This window comes from Alligator mississippiensis, chromosome 3 (genome assembly GCF_030867095.1).
Source record: "Alligator mississippiensis isolate rAllMis1 chromosome 3, rAllMis1, whole genome shotgun sequence".
NCBI classification, from domain to species: domain Eukaryota; kingdom Metazoa; phylum Chordata; order Crocodylia; family Alligatoridae; genus Alligator; species Alligator mississippiensis.
In genome coordinates, this window is record NC_081826.1 from 124,118,914 (window position 1) to 124,136,672 (window position 17,759).

Sequence of the window (17,759 nt, forward strand, 5' to 3'; positions counted from 1 at the left end):
AGCTGCTTGGGTCATCTGTCCTCTATGGTTGCAAGGGTGTAGCCGGGTTGGTTGCTGATGACTGATCCATTCACTGGAGTAACCTCCCAGCAGAGCTTTGCAGGGCTGTCACTTGGCTCATGGCATTACTCTAATTGTGCAGGACTTTCAGCAATTAATTTAGATTCAACCTAGCACAGTCCAGATTCATCTACACTGAGGTTTTTGTAATGGTAAGTTGTGCTGCCTATAGAGTTGCACAGTGGCATGGTGCAGCTCATCCTGGTGTAATGCCTGCACACTGTATCTAAACGAAGGGCTGGCCCCAGTACAAAGACTTCGATGTATCTGCATGGGGGATGCAGGAGGGAGGGGGCTTAAAACCCCAGCTGGACAAGATTTCTCAGGCTGGAGAGTTGAGGTCTTAAGGTAAATGCAGTGCTGGTCAGAAAGGCAGCACTGCAGAAATAAGCTTTAAGCGCTCAAAAGTTGTGGGGAGCCATATGTGAGAAGTACCAAAGGGAGGAATGCTGCAGAGGAAGTACAATAGTACAGTAATCTGTGCAATCCAAAGGGTTTTTTTTGATGGAGTTGCATATGATTAAGTAGAGTGTGAGGAAGGAGCATTTCCTCAAGCACGGTGCCTGTTGCATTCTTTTTCCCCTGGGGCCTTTTGCAGCTCCCAGCTCCTTGCTTTGATGGATAACTCTGTTTAAATGTTTAAAAAAAGTTAGGGAAAAACAGCAGTTCTGTTTAGCATTCTTGTAATGAAAACTGGGAATATTTTTTTTTTTATTCACCTTGATACCCAGTCCCTGCTAGGAATCATTTGAGTGTTTTATGTTGGAAGGGTTGTAGAGAGTTTCCTTTGTATTATCGTTTTAAGCCCCACCTACCAGCCCCAGTCCTGGCTCACTTTCACCTCTCACTGCATCTGCTTTGTACAACTTCCTAAATTTCAGTGCTTCTGGTGTGACCAGATTAAACCATAATGCTGGTTGTAAATTATACCAGTTTTACTGTAGAGCACACTGTACAAATATAACTGGTTTATCTGTTTGCTTCTACACAGGCGTAAGTGGAGCTCAACTGCTGTAACTTTAACCTGATTTCATTTAGGTGTAGCTCCACTTATAGCAGTATAAGACTGGACAGATGAAACGGTCGCGTCAGTTCAGCTGAGTAACACATCTTCCTGCTGTTTAAACCCTAAAACTGTTTGTTGGAAAACAAATAGTATGGGTCCTTTTAATAGGAGGAGTGGTAAATGATCTCTTCCCATTTATTATTTATGTGTTGTTGTTTTTTTCCCCAGGCTCATACTAAAGTGTTTGCATTATCAAGAAAGCTTAACAAAGGAGTGTTCTCAGGAGAAAAAGGCCCATCATTGCATTAAATTGGGATGTGAAGATTAACACAAAGCTACTGGCTTTGAATGGATGCAATTTAAAAAAAATATATCTCATGTTTGTTAAAATTGTTAGTACTGGGGGAAATTAATGCATGCAGAGTCACTTTACAATGAATTCCACCCCCCCCCCCATTTTTTTCTCATACTTAAAATAATAATAATGATAATAATAAACAGCCTATGCTTCTCTTCCCCTTCCTATTCCTTTTCCATACCCTAGGAGCTCTGTGCCAGTGCTCTCCATTGCCACCCCTTCCTCCCCACATTCTGTTCCTCATCCATCATCCTCTTCTCCCCTATGTGTGCCAAGGTACCTTTCTCCCCTGCCACAATCCACAAGTCCCTCTTCATGTAGTTAGCAACTGTACTCGCTTGCTACTATCTCTATGTCCTCAAATTTACAAATCTCTCTAATCCCACCTGTACTTTACTCCAGAAGGATTCATCTTGAGACAGGATCACTGTTGTATTATTTTATGGTCACTGTTCCACAGCTTGCAATGGACTGGCTACATGCTGTACTGACAGTGCGCAGAAGCTGTATGTGTATATTGTACTGCTACATGAGAGCACGCCTGAGGCCTTGTTCTCTCTCACTCTTCTTTGGGTCTTTTTATTCTGATTTTAATTCATGGGATTTGCTCTGCTAGTCTTCTGCCCTCACTCTTCTTTTTCTGCTCTCATCCTTCCTGTTTTTTTCCCCTTCTAATTTCCCCTCTGTGTTTCAGTAACCAAGAAAATGTGCTTTGATGACGATGATTAATTTTCCTTTTTTCCCTTGCATTTGTAGTACAATAGATTTATAAAGAAATATAGTCGTCCCACTTTGACCTTAGAGGCTAAAGCAGACTACTTGATATACACTTTAAATCAGTAGTACGCTCACAGAGAACCACTAAAAAAGGTCTTCAAAAGGACACTGCATGGTCAGGTGTAGCCCAAAACTTATGTTCTGTGAAAGCTCTGATTTAACAGCAGAAGCATTTTTTTTAAACCAATAAGCAAAACATTGGTGTAAAAACTTTGTAAACAATAGATGCCAATATGATCTTGACAAGAAAATGACTAGAAATATAATATGTGACCAACATAAAAAAGCAAAAAGTAATGATTTTAAAACTCTTTGCTTTACTAATCTAAGTTGAAGAAAAATTGCTTTTAATTGATTCTCTCACTTAAACATACATTTGTCATAGGAATTACATTTTTCTCCTATGGCATCAGTGAAGAAAACATTGTGTAAATCTTCAAATACCACAAACTGATTCAGCTGTAAAAAAAAAATAAAATAAACATTAATAGTTTCATAGTTTGTAGGTTTGGAAGGGACCTTGACAAATCATCAAGTCCGACCCCCTGCCATGGCAGGAAAGAGTACTGGGGTCAAATGACCCCAGCAAGGTATTCATCTAGCCTCCTCTTAAAGACCCCCAGGGTAGGAGCCAGCACCACTTCTCTCGGAAGTTGGTTCTAGATCCTAGCTGCCCTGACAGTGAAGTAGCGCCTCCTGATATCTAGCCTGAATCTACCCTCTGCCAGCTTGTGACCATTATTTCTAGTCACTCCTGGTAGTGCTTGGGGGAACAGGGACTCCCCCAATGCCTGCTGGTCCCCCCTGACTAGTTTGTAAACAGTCACTAGATCCCCCCTCAGCCTTCTCTTGTGGAGGCTGAACAGATTCAGGTCCCTCAGCCTCTCCTCGTAGGGCCTGCTCTGCTGCCCCCTGCTCATGCAGGTAGCCCTCCTCTGGACCCTCTCAATGCTGTCCACATCCCTCCTGAAGTGCGGTGCCCAGAACTGGACACAGTACTCCAACTGCGGCCTGACCAGTGCCGCATAGAGGGGGAGGATCACCTCCTTGGACCTGCTTGAGATGCATCTGTGGATGCATGACAAGGTGTGGTTGGCCTTCCTGACCGCGTCCCCACACTGTCGGCCCATGTTCATTTTGGCATCAGTAATGACTCCAAGATCCTTTTCTGCCTCTGCACTGATGAGAAGGGAGTTCCCCAGCCTGTAGGTCTGCTGCTGGTTCTTCCTCCCCAGGTGCAGCACCTTGTCAACCTTGTCAGTGCTGAAATCCATCCTTTTCTCAACTGCCACCTCTGTAGCCTGTCTAAGTCCAAATGCAGCCTATTTCTCCCTTCTAGCGTGCCCGCTTCTCCCCACATCTTAGCGTCATCAACAAATTTGAGTAGGGTGCTTTTTACCCCCTCGTCCAAGTCGCTGATGAAGATGTTGAACAGTGCGGGTCCGAGGACCGAGCCCTGGGGGACCCCACTGCCCACATCCCTCCAGCTCGAAAATGACCCATCCACCACCACTCTCTGGGTGCGGCCCTCCAGCCAATTAGCAACCCATTTAACTGTGTAGGCATCAGTGCCACAGTCCCCTAGTTTTTTAATGAGAATGGGGTAAGAGACAGTGTCGAAGGCCTTCCTGAAGTTCAGAAAGACTACGTCCACTGCTACCCGTGCGTCTAAGGATTTTGTGACCTGGTCACAAGAGGCCACCAGGTTGGTCTGACAGGACCTGCCTCTAATGAACCCATGTTGGTTGCCCCTGAGGCTAATCTCCCCTGCTGGCCCCTCGTGGACATGCGCCAGGATAATTTTCTCAAAAAGCTTACCCAGGATCGCGGTAAGACTAACTGGCCTATAGTTTCCTGGGTCCTCCTTCCTCCCTTTTTTGAAAATGGGAATCACATTGGCCCTTTTCCAGTCCTCTGGCACCACACCAGAGCACCGTGAGTGCTTGTAAAGCCATGCCAGGGGTCCCACAATGACCTCTGCTAATTCCCTTAGCACTCTGGGGTGGAGGTCGTCATGACCAGCTGATTTAAATACGTCCAGTCCCTCCAGAAGTTCCCTGACTTAAGAAAGACTTATACATAACATGCCTATTATATAGTTGTGTAGATTAAATAGACTTGCGTCAAGGGTGGCTTACCTAAGAGCAGTCAAACCTTTGACGTTAGTTTTTTTACATCACTTAGTGAATATTATCATCAGTTCTGCATTGTTGAATGAATTTTAGTCCGAGTAATGATGGTCTTTGTGGAAAAAACAAACTAAGTTAAACCACGTTAATAGTTAATTAAGTACATTTTATGCCTGTTTACATGAAGCAGCCTCTCACAAGAAAAAATAATGGTTAAGTATAAGAAAGGGTCTCTGAGCCAAAACACAGTTTCTTTATGTGACCTGCTATGTAACAGAATAAAAATGTGGGACTTTGGACAAACCTCTGAGCAGTGCACATATGCTCAGTTTGCTTTTTAAATGAATACAGTAGAGAAAATGCTCTACTTCATATGGAAACAAACATTACTGTTAACATGTTTACATGGTACATTCTGTATTTTTTGTATTCAATTTTTTTTTTTGAGCTACAGGGAGAGATTAGGGTCCTTAAAACTTCAAAATATGGCCATTCTTAAGCTAAACAGGGCACAGCTACATGAGATGTTTACTGTGGAGTTGACTAATTAGCTCCATAGTAAACATCTGTCTACATGTGCAGCCCTATTAGAGTGCAGGAAATGAAAAAACTCCACAGCAGGATAGTACTTGTAAATACTGCTGCAGTGTTTTTTATTTCACAGCAGCGCATGTGTAGATGCCAACCTGGCTGGCAGGGGCTTGAGGATATGTCAGTGCAAGTGCTGCCTGCTGGCTAGCCACACATTGGAGCATCCTCCTGCCACAGCCAGGCCCTCTGTAGTACATTGAGCTGGGTCAGAGCAGCCCCGAGCTAGCAGGCTGACCCCGCAGATCCCTTGCCAGCCAGGGCTGCTCCGACTTGGTTCAGTGTGCGGTGGTCCTGGGCACACGTTCAAACAGTGTGCCTGGGAGTAATAAACTCTGGTGTGATATGCACTGGAGTTTATTGCTGCATATTAATGACAGGTGTAGACACACCCGCCATGTCCTTCACTCTTGAGGATTAATTTGGTGCTGACAAAAAATGGAATATGTGACAAAAAAATCTAGGACTCGAGATGTCAGTCTAGTGTGTGTGCATTAGGATTAGAAGAATGCTTTCAGTTACAAGCGTTGCATATGGATTGGTCTGCATTGTACACAAGTGGTTTTCTGAAAATTTTCCAAGGTAGAAACAGTCAAGAGTCTGACCTAAGACACTGGTGATAAGTTACCAATTGTGAAAGCTAGCCCTTTCGCTGCATGTATACAAAAAACTTAGCAAAGAGTTGGTCTAATGGGAGGAGGCCTTTGCTCATCTTTGGCTTCTTGGTTTTTCTCTCTCATGAACAATGGATATCAACCAGAATTGGAGAATAGGATGGTATTTGAAGTGTCAAAGCAGTAGCTGGCTTGCTAGGGAAGTCAGCTGTAAGATAGCTGCTCAGCAGCCTGCAGAAAGCGGTAGCAGGCAACACAGCGCTCATGTTTAAGAAAGGGGAAAAGGAGGATTCAGGAAACTACAAGACCAGTCAGCCTCACCTCAGTCCCTGGAAAAATCATGGAGCAGATGCTCAAGGAATCCATTTCTAAGCACTTGGAGAAGAAGGTGATTAGGAACAGTCAGCATGGATTCACCAAGGGCAAGTCATGCCTGACCAACCTTATGGCCTTCTATGATGAGGTGACTGGCTCTGTGGATGCAGGGAGACCAGTGGATGTGTTATACCTTGATTTTAGCAAGCCTTTTGATACAATCTCCCACAACAGTCTCACAGGCAAGCTAAGGAAATATAGGCTCGATGAATGGACTGTAAGATGGCTAGAAAACTGGCTGGAACATCAGGCTCACAGGGTAGTAATGAATGGCTCAGTGTCTAGTTGACAGCTGGTCTCAAGTGGAGTACCCCAGGGGTCAGTCCTGGGGCCGGTTTTGTTCAGTGTCTTCATCAACAACGTGGAAGATGGGATGGAGTGCACCCTCAGCAAGTTTGCAGATGACACCAAGCTAGGAGGAGTAGTAGATATGCTGGAGGGTAGGGCTAGATTTCAGAGTGACTTAGACAAATTAGAGGATTGGGCCAAAAGAAATCTCATGACGTTCAACAAGGACAAGTGCAAAGTCCTGCACTTGGGATGGAACAATCCCATGCACCAGTACAGGCTGGGGGCTGACTGGCTGGGCAGCAGCTCTGCAGAAAAGGACTTGGGGGTTACAGTGGACAGTAAACTGATCATGAGCCGGCAGTGTGCCCTTGTTGCCAAGAAGGCTAACAGCATACTGGGCTGCATTGGTATGCGTGTTGCCAGCAGTTCAAGGGAAGTGACTCTTCCCCTCTATTCGACACTGAGGCCACATCTGGAGTACTGTGTTCAGTTTTGGGCCCCCCCACTATAGAAAGGATATGGACAAATTGGAGAGTCCAGCAGAGGGCAATAAAAACAGTGAGGGGGCTGGGGAACATGACTTTTGGAGGAGAGGATAAAGGAACTAGGCTTATTTAGTCTAGAGAAGAGGAGACTGAGAAGGGATTTAATAGCAGCCTTCAACTGCCTGAAGGGGGTTTGAAAGAAGATGGAGCTAGAGTACTAGACTGTTCTCAGTGGTGGCATTTGACAGAACAAGGAGCAAAAGTTTCAAGTTGCAGCAAGGGAAGTTTAGGTTAGATATTAGGAAGAATTTTCTCACTAGGAGAGTGATAAAACACCGGAACAGGTTACTCGGAGAGGTGGTGGCCTCTCCATCCTTGGAGGTTTTTAAGACCCAGGTAGACATCCTTGGCTGGGATGATCTAGTTGAGGATGGCCCTGCTTGAGCAGGGGGTTGGACTAGATGACCTCCTGAGGTCCCTTCCAATCCTAATTTTCTATGATTCAAAATTGCTGAATTTGAACTGAACAAGACTGAGAAATGGAAAGAAGTGCAGTTCATAAGAGAGCCATAGGACTGCCACTCTAGGGAGACTTGGGGTTGCTTAAAGCACACATGACTCCTGGATACAATTTCTGATGCTAATTAACATACAGTCCCAGCTTGTGTAAAATGAAATGAGGGAGGTACCAGTAGCATCCTGTCAAGGAGAGGTTGGTTGCCTTTTGCCTTTTTGCACCCGTGTCCCTTCTTCACCACTTTCTAGATCATAGAAGTACCTGCCACACTCATTTTTCCGATTCCATTGCCTGGCATTTGCTTTCATTTCAACTATTTATACTTTCTGTACTTGTTTTTTTTAATTGTTCTAGCTGTTAGGTTTAAGACAGACATGTAAAACGTGTTCTTTTAGGGAGATGACGATTGCTATTTGCATGTGGTCTAATCTAGATTCTGTTGAAATCAGTGAAAAGATTGTATCCAAAGAGTTTATGAATGATGAATGTTGCATCAGGTCTACATGTATAGGGACAGATACACAAGAAAAGATCCTTCCACTGAAGTTTAGAACTGGGATGTTGTAATAGTTTTTTCTTTGATGTTAGGGAGGTGAGAGGGAATATTTTCCATTCAGGCAAGGTACGATGGAGTTCTAATTGCAACAGTTATTTTTCCCCTACATTAATGACAAAATGTTTTGAAAAAGAAAAAAAGAAGTCTTACTGCACATTAGGAAGACAGATAAATATAGATTTATTTTTCTTGCTTTAGGCCAGAAACACTTCCCCTGTCAACAATGTGATGTCTTCTTTTCTACCAAATAGAACTGTGAACGCCACCAGTTGCGCAAACATGGAGTTGCCAACTGCTCTCTGAGAAGAAACAGGCTTATTTCCCGGCCTAAAGAAAGGGCTGGTGGATCTCATGATAGCACAGGTAGTTCTTTTTCAGGTTGTTCAGAAAACTAAGGCGACTTCCGTTAATTTGATTAGAGACTGCAGAGAAAACAAAGCTAATTCATTGCTGAATGACACAAGACACAAGTTTTTTTCCAAGACCTGAATAGTGTTTAATCAGAAGAGGACAAGGTGATAGAAACAAGGATTGTTGCAGTTACTTGGTTTTTCTGCATATTCTAAATAGGATAGACAGATCTAAGAGGGAAGCCCTGCAGATGGTTGTGCGAGTCTCCTGCCTGAACACTGTTCAGTATGCTGCTGTTTGTAGTTTGCATGATTGAGCCTTTGTTGTAAAGTACGTATGCACTTCAAAGAGAGACTTCTTGAATCAGGAGTGTTTTGAGTAGGTTTTCATAGAAGATTTGTTGAAGTAATTAATTTAAAAGCAGCAGAAGGGACATGGCTTTGATTATAAGAGTAATGAAAGTTACAAATCAGCCTCATTACACTGAAACCTGGTTTAACCAATGAGCACATCAGTATGCCTCAGATCGTTCTCATTTTTCTGAAGTCCCCTTTATATGAGGATTTCCAGGGTCTGTGAAACCTTGGTTTTATAAAATGGGGTTGTACTGTAATGAAAGAGATCAGAATATGAATCCCTTTCTAAATGGAGGAGTACAGATCTAAGTACTAGGATGGCATGATAGGAACTTGACCCATAACGTGATTTTGATCTTGCCTGTCGTGATGGGGCTAAGTTCTGTTTTATAGCCATGTTTACAGCCCTTACCTTACACGGCTGTAGCCCATCTGGTTATTTTGGGTGTAACATGACTTAATCTTGATTATACAGGCAAACCATACGTGTAACATAAAGTCTCCTTGATCTTTTTATAATGTGACACTGGTGGAATAAAACTCTGCAGAAAGGATCTGAAAGTTCATATATTCTCTCCTGGCAACTGAATTAAAAAAATACAACTTGAGGTTTTTACACCTGGTTATAACCAGAGGTTTCTAACACAGTTTGGCTAGCCAGGGTCATGGAAACCAAAGTGTTCTAAGTGACATTCAGAAGACCATTGAGGTAGGTTAGGTCTCTGTCTAGATGACAAAGTTGTTCTTATGCTGTTTGTATCAGTTCATGATAGTTACTCTAAGACACGGGTGTCAAACTCACCTGGCCCTGTGAGCTGGATGAGTGGCATGGAGCAGGTCTGCGAGCCAAATCTGGCCCATGGACCCTCTCCCTTCCCCTCCCCCAGCACTGTGTGCAGTGCAGATCCCAGGGCAGCTGGAACTGGTGTTGCGTGGACCCCGGTTTGGCCAGAGCAGCAGCCATGCTGTTGTGGTGGTTGTCTTAGCTGCACTGCGCCATATTAAGTGCCTGCCCCAGCAGCTTCAGGATTACGCTGCATGTAGCGTCTGCTCCAGTGAGTCCGGGATGCATGCTGCATATGGTGCCTGTGAGCACTGCTTGCAATGCAGGTCCCACACCAACAGATCCCAGGAACTGTGTGGCACATGTCCCAAAGTAGGTGCTGCCTGTGGCACAGGCCAGTTGCTGTGGCCACTGCATGTAGCACAGCTTGCAGTCTGGTCTGACTGCCAGGTAGCCAGTTCTGGCTACTCCAGGGTCTGTATCAGACCAACTGGAGCAGCTGCCAGATTGGGTCTCCTTCCACTGTCCAAGAGAAACAAAAAGCATCAAATGATGGAAGTAAATACAATTTTAAATAGATTTCCAGTTTGCACTTAAGCTAGCTGTGATACTGGGATTTTTTTTTTTTTTATGTTTGTTATAAAAGGAGCATGAATAGCCTAGTGTGGTTAACAGGGGATCTAGACAGACTATGCAATTGTCATAAATTATCATGGTTCTTAGAAAGGTGGCTCTCATTAGCCAGTGACTGCTAGCACAAGTTTCATCATACAGTGAAAAGAAAGGGAAGAGAAGGAGATGTTTGGGATGTGGCTTAGCTGCAGTTATGATCTAAGGCAGGGGTGGGCAAATGTGGCCCATAGGATGGATGCAGCAGCCCGCCAGGACACTCTATCTGGCCTGTGGGGCCCCTAAAAAATTTAGAACATTTATATTTATCTGCCCTTGGCTGCCTGTCATGCGGCCCTCAATGGCTTGCCAAAACTCAGTAAGCAGCCCTCCTCCCAAAATGACTGCCCGCCCCTGATCTAAGTTAAAGAGGTACGGTTTAAGGTGAGATCCAAAGCGAGGAAATGGTGTTTGACAAGCTGTGCCATGTGGAGCAATTCAGTAGGGAGATTTTAAAGACTAGGGTGGCAACTTTTATAGCAGATATGGATGGAGAGGGAGTCTGTGAAAGTCACAGGGCACGTGTATATTTCTACTTCATGAAGTAAGAGAAAGTGGCCTGTCCACAGCATTTAGAAATAAAGAATAAATGCACCATATAGATGAAGAAAACCACAACAGTGTAGGTGAGAAGTGGCAAAGTCAAACTTAGGCATAGTGCACTAAAAATGAAGCCCAGTACCTAGAGAAAGGAAATACACAGAGGTAAAATGTGGAAGAGTACAGTGAAACACCCGGATCCATTGTGTCAAAGCAACTTTATTTTCCTCTTTGTTTTTTCCCAATGCTACTTTTTTCTTGCAGTCTCCCAGTTGATGCAGGGGAGGTGTGGACCTGGGACTGAGAGGTCCCTCTTGTGAGGAAGTTAGGAATTACTACCATGAGTAGGTAGGCAAATATTTATAAAGCAACTATTTAAAAACAAATCTTGCCAAACAGTGTTTTGCAAAATTCATCAGTGCTTAGACATCTCCACCTTTGTGATCAGTCCTGACATTACTCAGGCCTTGACTAGACAAGATAATTTTAGTGTTGCAACGATGGTAGCAGCCCTCCCTTCCTTCCCCCCTGTACAGATGCTGAGTTCCATTTTTTAAGTGTACTCTGTGGCCTCCATCTGAATGCCTTTACTCAAGTTGGCTAATAGGATTTCTCATGGGAATAATGGCTGTTCATGTGACCAGAGACCAAGAAAGAGCAGAATTTGTGTCAAAGGAGGAGCAAGGTGGTGGCTTCTGGTTTTCGTTGTATTTGTTTTTTTACCAGTTGTATAGCATAGCATAGTATATTTAATATATTTTTTAGAATTAGGCATTTCCTGTTTGCCTTCTGAATAGATGATTTAGTTTTATTTGAATTAATTTTACTTTTCCTTTTTATACTTTTTAAATTTTTTGATGGTTGGAGGGGTTTTAAGATTCTAATGGAACCCCTCGAATGTGAGCTCTCTATTTCTAACATTCATGAATCCTATTAAAAGCAGCTGGGCGTAATAGGGAGATTAGCAGTATAATTTCAGAAAATAAGGAGGGAAGAATCGCTTCAAAGCTTTTATTAAATTAACTTTGTTTGCTGCAACATGGAACTAGAAACTATGCTTTGTGTGTCCAATTAAAAAAGAAAACACAAAATGTACTAGAACAATGCCATCTAGTGGATGCTGTTTACACCGTAAAAGAAAAGTTGCTGTCTTGCGTATGGTATTAGTTGAGTACCATAGAAGTTAATCAGTGGTGGTTGTTACTGTAGCTGGAATATTAGAACATCTAGTTTTTACTGCTGGTAGCATTGCATATTGTTCCTTCAGTGTTAATTTTACTCTTCTGTCCACTCCAGTTTTGAGAAGTTTTTGTGATGGGGTTTCTATTTCTTTAGGGACTATACAAGAATTTTCTGGTATCAACCACTAACTTTATACCCTCTTGTGTTTTGTACAACAGTGATTCCTCTTTTCATTTGTTAATATGCACAACCCTCTTTTTTTCATTTTCATCACCCAAAAAAGTCCTCATTTTGGCTGAAACTTTCCATTTTCAAATGCTGTCAGAAGATTATGGTTATAGTAATGAAAAAAACCCAGATTACATCACCTTTTTTAGTTGAGAATGAAAACATATTGTAACATAACATAAAATGTTTAAGTAATATGTCTCAATTGGGCAAAAGCAGCTGAACTCTAGAACATGGTGTGCAAATAGACTTCAATAAAAGAAAATTTTCTTTCTAAAGTTTTAAACAAAGGGGTTTGGTTTTAAATGTTACAGATGTGTAGCAATTTCCTTTATGCAAGAGAGAGAAGTCCTTAAATTGCAAGATTCACAGTCCTTGAGATGTTTTACGTTGGGTGGTGCCTCCTGGGAAGTGCATATTTTTGGAGATAGCGATTAAGAAGCAGTAAATAGGTTTTGTTCACTTGCTGCATATTCACTATCTTCCTCTTCCTTTGTTCAGCTTTCCAACCTTGTATTCTCCCTCTGGGGTTGTCTGAAGGTACCATCGTTGGTTTACGTGTTGCACAGAACCAGCATTAGGGTTGGTATCGTGGTTAAGAAGTGCATCGACTTTCTGATGCCACCTCTGAAACTGTGGAGGAATATCTGAAGTAGGACCTGCCGGCTTTGTTGCTGATGGTGAAAGGGAGTTGCATTACACTAGTCCTTCTTTCCACTCTAGCTGTGGCTGATTGAAATTTCCATAGTTCATAGTTGGTAGGGTTGGAAGGGACCTGAGCAGATTATCAAGTCCGACCCCCTGCCATGGCAGGAAAAAGTACTGGGGTCAAACGACCCCAGCAAGGTGTTTGTTGAACCTCCAGTTTTGATTGTGTGGTGGGTTTTGTGAGGGGTTTTCTTTTTCTTTTCGTCTGTGTTAAGTGGATACCAGATCAGAGATGGTCCCTGTCCTCAAGAATTAACACAGTGATTCTCAACCAGGGTCCCTTGATCCTTTCAGGGGTGACGCAGGGTGGGTCGCACAATGTAGCACTGTTCAGTTTATACACATGATTCACAGGATAAACCCAGAGATTTCAAATAGAAATCCATAGTTGCAGTCTTTCTGAGTTCTTTGCAACAAAAAAAAAAAATCGAAAATGAAGAGCTGGTATTTTCCAAGGAGTGACTCAAGTTTACTTGAAGGGAACCTCCAGTCAGTGTGGCAGTACCTTCAGTCTAAAAATGCTGAGAACCGCTGTACTAACATTTGTTAACATTGTATATTGAAGAAAGTCTTTGGTTGCCAAAAAACGTGTGCTTGTTCATGGGGGAGCAGTGCCTTTTATCTGATTGGAAAGGGCTTTACAAACATGGGTAAATGAATGATGGAAAGAGAGAAAAAGACACAAAATCTTTGCTCCACTCATCACCCCTTCAAGTCTGTTGTACCAAGTGGCAATCTGAGAAACATAGTGAATTTGGGACGTTTGTCTTGGGAACTGTAATGACAGCCTTCAGGTGAATTGGATTGCTTCTTGGATGTTTCTCATTCAGGTGCAGAAGGCTCAGCCAAGACTCTCTACCAGTTCAGGCCCTGTTTATATGATACTGAACAGAATTTGTCACCAAAAGTTTGTGTGCTCTCCACACATGCTGTAAACTGACAAAACCCAGCCTTTCTGTCAGCTAAATAAAGCCATCTCTTCAAATTACACTAGCACTCAGCCCATATATATACTGTGTGCATGTCCACCAGCAAAATGTCAATGCGGGTGGACTCCAGAGAGATACAACAATGGTACTGGTGGTGTATGGTATGTTCTGGTAATCCAGCTCTTCAGTTGAGGATACACAGCACAAGTAAAAGCAGTCAGGTGTCCCTGTGCTCAAGTGGCAGGCTGGTGTCAGCCACAAGGGTGCTAGAATTTCGGGGGCCCAACCTACTGTTGTAGGCACAGAATAAATTCATTTGGAAAGGATGAAAGCGCGTGTTGGAGAGAAGAAGCCTTGTGACTCCTGTGCTCTAATGAAGGAGCTTTTGGCCCAGTTCTAAAATGACTGTTATGAGGAAAATGCTAGCCATGTTTTCCATAGCCAGAACCCCCAGTGGAGGACAGTCAAGGGCTGCTGTTCAAGATTGCCTACGGCTGAACAGGGTTGGAGTCTCACCTGTTTCCAGTTACTTGGGTATTGTGCAGAAAAAGTGGGGTCTTTGCCAGCTGGGAAACCAACCCCAAGGGGTATAGCTGATCATTCGGGGACCCAGAAGCGCTGTCGTGCGACTTGCAGGAGTTTTCATAATGGACCAGTGAAATTGTTCCTAAAAATACAGTGCTGGTCCAGCTCAGCTGTTGAAAAATGCATTGCTCCAGTCTCTCTCATAATACGTTCCTAACTTTGCTTTTATGTTTAAAACTGTGACTGGATTTACTTAGTCTTGGAACTGCAGATTTGCCTAGCTTGATCAGCTGTTTACTCACACTTACAAGGTCTTCTTCCCCATCCCTCACAACTACCTGTGCTTGTAGGGTGACTCCTTCAAATATAATCTACCCACCCGTGGTCCTGTATTTAAGACTTTGATTATGGACTCATCATTCCCCCCCACTCCCCTTGTCCCAAGAGCCATGGGGTGAGGAGTGGGGAAGATGAAGGGGTAAAGAAAAAAACAAAACATACAAATAGATCAGGGTTTGGGTGGGAAACAAACTGAAATGTGGAAAACGCATAAAAAAGAAAGCAGTGGGAAGGCAGTGCTAAAAAAGATGTCAAGATAAAGGAAGAAAAGTAGAGCCAAGGAAAAAAGGGAAGGAGGCCCAGTAAATTACCTTGTGTCCCTTTGTTCACAGGTATAACTTAACTGCAATATGGCTGGGTGGGTATTTTTTCTGACCAAAATGGAACATTTCAGGGTCCAGCCCCTCTTGGAGGCTGGTTCTCTCTGGGGTTTCATGTCCCTGATGCTCTCTTTTGCCCCTGCTGTTTCTTCAGGGAGGAGGTAGCAAATGCATAGTAATATACCTTGCCATGTTTGTTCTTTTTGCACGGACTGTGCCGAGTTCATGAAATGCTGTTGCTGATCTGCATCTGCCTCCCGGTCTCCCCAGTGCTTCCCTTTTCCCCAGCTCCTCCCCCAAGGTATGGTGCCCTTACACTCTCTTTGGTTCTGTGTTTGCTCATCCTCTCATTCTTTGGTTCCTTGTCCTGTTCCCTAACTCGTTCCTGGGACTCGCATACCTTTCTGTTTCTTGCTGGGCCCTCATGTGATGACTAACAGGGTTGCCACCTTTCCTGAGGATGGTGTGGCTTCAAGCCATTGGAAACATTGGAGATAACAGCCACCTTGCAGAGGGTCCGTCTGTGGCTTCCATCCCACTATCACTATTGGGATGTGGCATCGATCTTAGGCCACTTTCTGTACTCATGCTCTTTCAAAATCATTGTATAGAAAAGCCCTCTCCCTTCTGATTTTCTTAGAGATTGTAGTAACCATAGCCTGTAGTCAAGAACCTGTTCCACTGATTCCTTACTGTTGCTACTCTCAACTGTATCTGTTATCCATTATGTGGTTCATGGTCATAGTTGAAGCTCTTTTCCTGGGGACAGGTCCTCAGCAAAATAGGCCATGTTACAATAAAAAAAGATATGTCAGGATGAGTGTAGGAGGGGGTAAAATGGACATGACACGGTCCTTGCTACTGTGGAACTTGTGAGTGTAGTAATCTTTGAAGTACCATATCAAAACTAGAAGTCATGGTTAGACTTACTTTTAGCCACGTTTTCAAAATGTGTCAATTAAAAAGGATCCAGGTACCAGCGCTTCTGCTGCGTTATGGCTTGTGCCCATTCTAACTCGAGTTCTACATTCTGGCGTCTCCCAATTCTAACCCTCGCTCTCATGAACAGCTGTTAGAACTGGCTGGAAAGGTTTTTTGGTGCGGCGTTCCTATAGCTTGAACGTGTAATTCCATGGGACACTCTGTTGCTACAGCCTTTTCCATGACTGCTGTTTCTAATATGTATCATATTTTGCAGTGTTTGTTAGAATGATTGTGCTGTAGCATGTCAGTCTGATTTTTACATGATGATGCCCTACTGTCTTTCGTTGCATCTTTGCCTTACGCTTAAAATGCACAATATATAATGTGCGTGCCAACAGTATGCTTGAAATACAGAATTTGAAGACAGCTTTATTAGGAACTTCCAGGTGAGCTTCATTTTCAGGGCTTCCCACATCCTTCACCATAACGTGCAAAAATGTGGTTCAGTCCTCTGTTTTCATAGGCAGAGGGTTGGGGAGGATGTGAACCCTACGGAAAACTTTAATGGCTCTTTGCATAACCGACGTTTTGCAAACCAGCTTGTTAGGATTAAAAGGTGAGCTTTCATCTTGTAAACAGATCATCCTTCTGCACCCATCCTCCAAAAAGTAACTTGAGGATAATTCTCTATGAAGCATACAGAATTATTAGAAATGCTTCCTAGCTTGGATGTTTCTTTAATTGCTGTTTATTTTCATGAGGGAGGGGGTATTATAAAAACATGTTTCAAGCTATCAGGTGCTCAATAACTATCGTATTGTTCCCTTTGATTACTCTTTCTCCCCATGAGAGAAGCCTCTCATAATCTGGGTAGTCCTGAGACAAAGGTACTTGTGCTGCATGCATCAACCAGAAAAGAATCTAGACAGTCTTATCAGAGTTTCTACATCTCTATAGTTACTAAGCAGCTATTAGGCTTGCAGACAACTTAAACAGTGGGTTTAGTGTTTATGCTGCTAGTATGGGTAGAGGTCTTCTCAAAATGCTAAATGTGTGCTAAACATGAAAGGTGACACTTTGAATGAATACATATAGCTGGGGCTATATCTGTATTGCGCAAAAAAAAAAGAAGGATGAAAATGGATGAGGATGAAATGAAATGAAATGAGGACTGAAATGAAGATGGCTGCAGATCCAGTGATGTGCTTTGCCTAGCTTGAGTCCTGAAATCCTAACTAAAAAGAGGCGTGATAGGTGCGGTTTCATTCCATGCATCTGTCTCCACTTTGGCATCTAAATCATCTGGTTTATTTACCATTGTGTATATATACACCATCTTTATTGGATTTTAGAAGCTGTATCTCTATATCTCTTTGTTTTCCCATAAAGAAATGGAGGCATTTATTACAAAACATGTTATAAGCAATGTCAAGAATGTGACAAGCTGATAATGGCTCACTGTAGTTGAGCCTGACAGTTCATCCTGTCTTGTCTAGTCTTTGCAGAGGCTGAAGATCAGTAAGCGATATGGTCTGTTTCAGCATTTAGCTTTTTGACAAGTAATGCTGTAATAAATTACTTGTTCATCAAGGGGCACTTCATCCTGCACTGTCACAGACTTCTGTCACCTGTGTACATTTATATGACTGAGGCTTTTTATTTGGAATGGTTGGAACTTGGAGTGTTTTTCTGTTAGCTTGTTAATAACCTTTAACAATTAATTGCGTTTTTATCATTTTTATCTCTATTTGGCAAATGGGCTTCAGTAGATGGAAACTGATTTCATAGCCTATGCTAAGAATCATATACGTAACATTTTTCTGTTTCATATTTATTTATGTTTGGTACTCTTGCCTTTACAAAAGTTTTGAACTTCCTTCCTCTTCTTTGGTACCTTATTGTAATGTGTTCTGCACTGAAAGTGGTTATATTGTGATTCAGTAAAACTGAGGGCCAAGATTTAGTAGACTTCTAGGCCATGTCCAGATGACCCCTCGGAAGGTCCCGGGGTCAAAAAAAACCCACATGCAAAACAGTTGGGTAGTGCACATGGTGGCAGTGCACACTGCCCAAAACCAGAGCCTAGTTCACTGGAGCCACGCTCTGGCTACCAGCCAGGCCCCCAGCTGCAGGAGCACTGCTGTGGCT

At 43.0% G+C, this 17,759-nt stretch overlaps 1 protein-coding gene across 4 annotated transcripts in view; it reads left to right on the forward strand.

Annotated features, from left to right (window-relative positions):
* RREB1 (ras responsive element binding protein 1) overlaps positions 1-17,759 on the forward strand; it is a 144,165-nt gene that overhangs the window by 116,322 nt on the left and 10,084 nt on the right. The gene's annotated exons all lie outside the window — the stretch shown is intronic.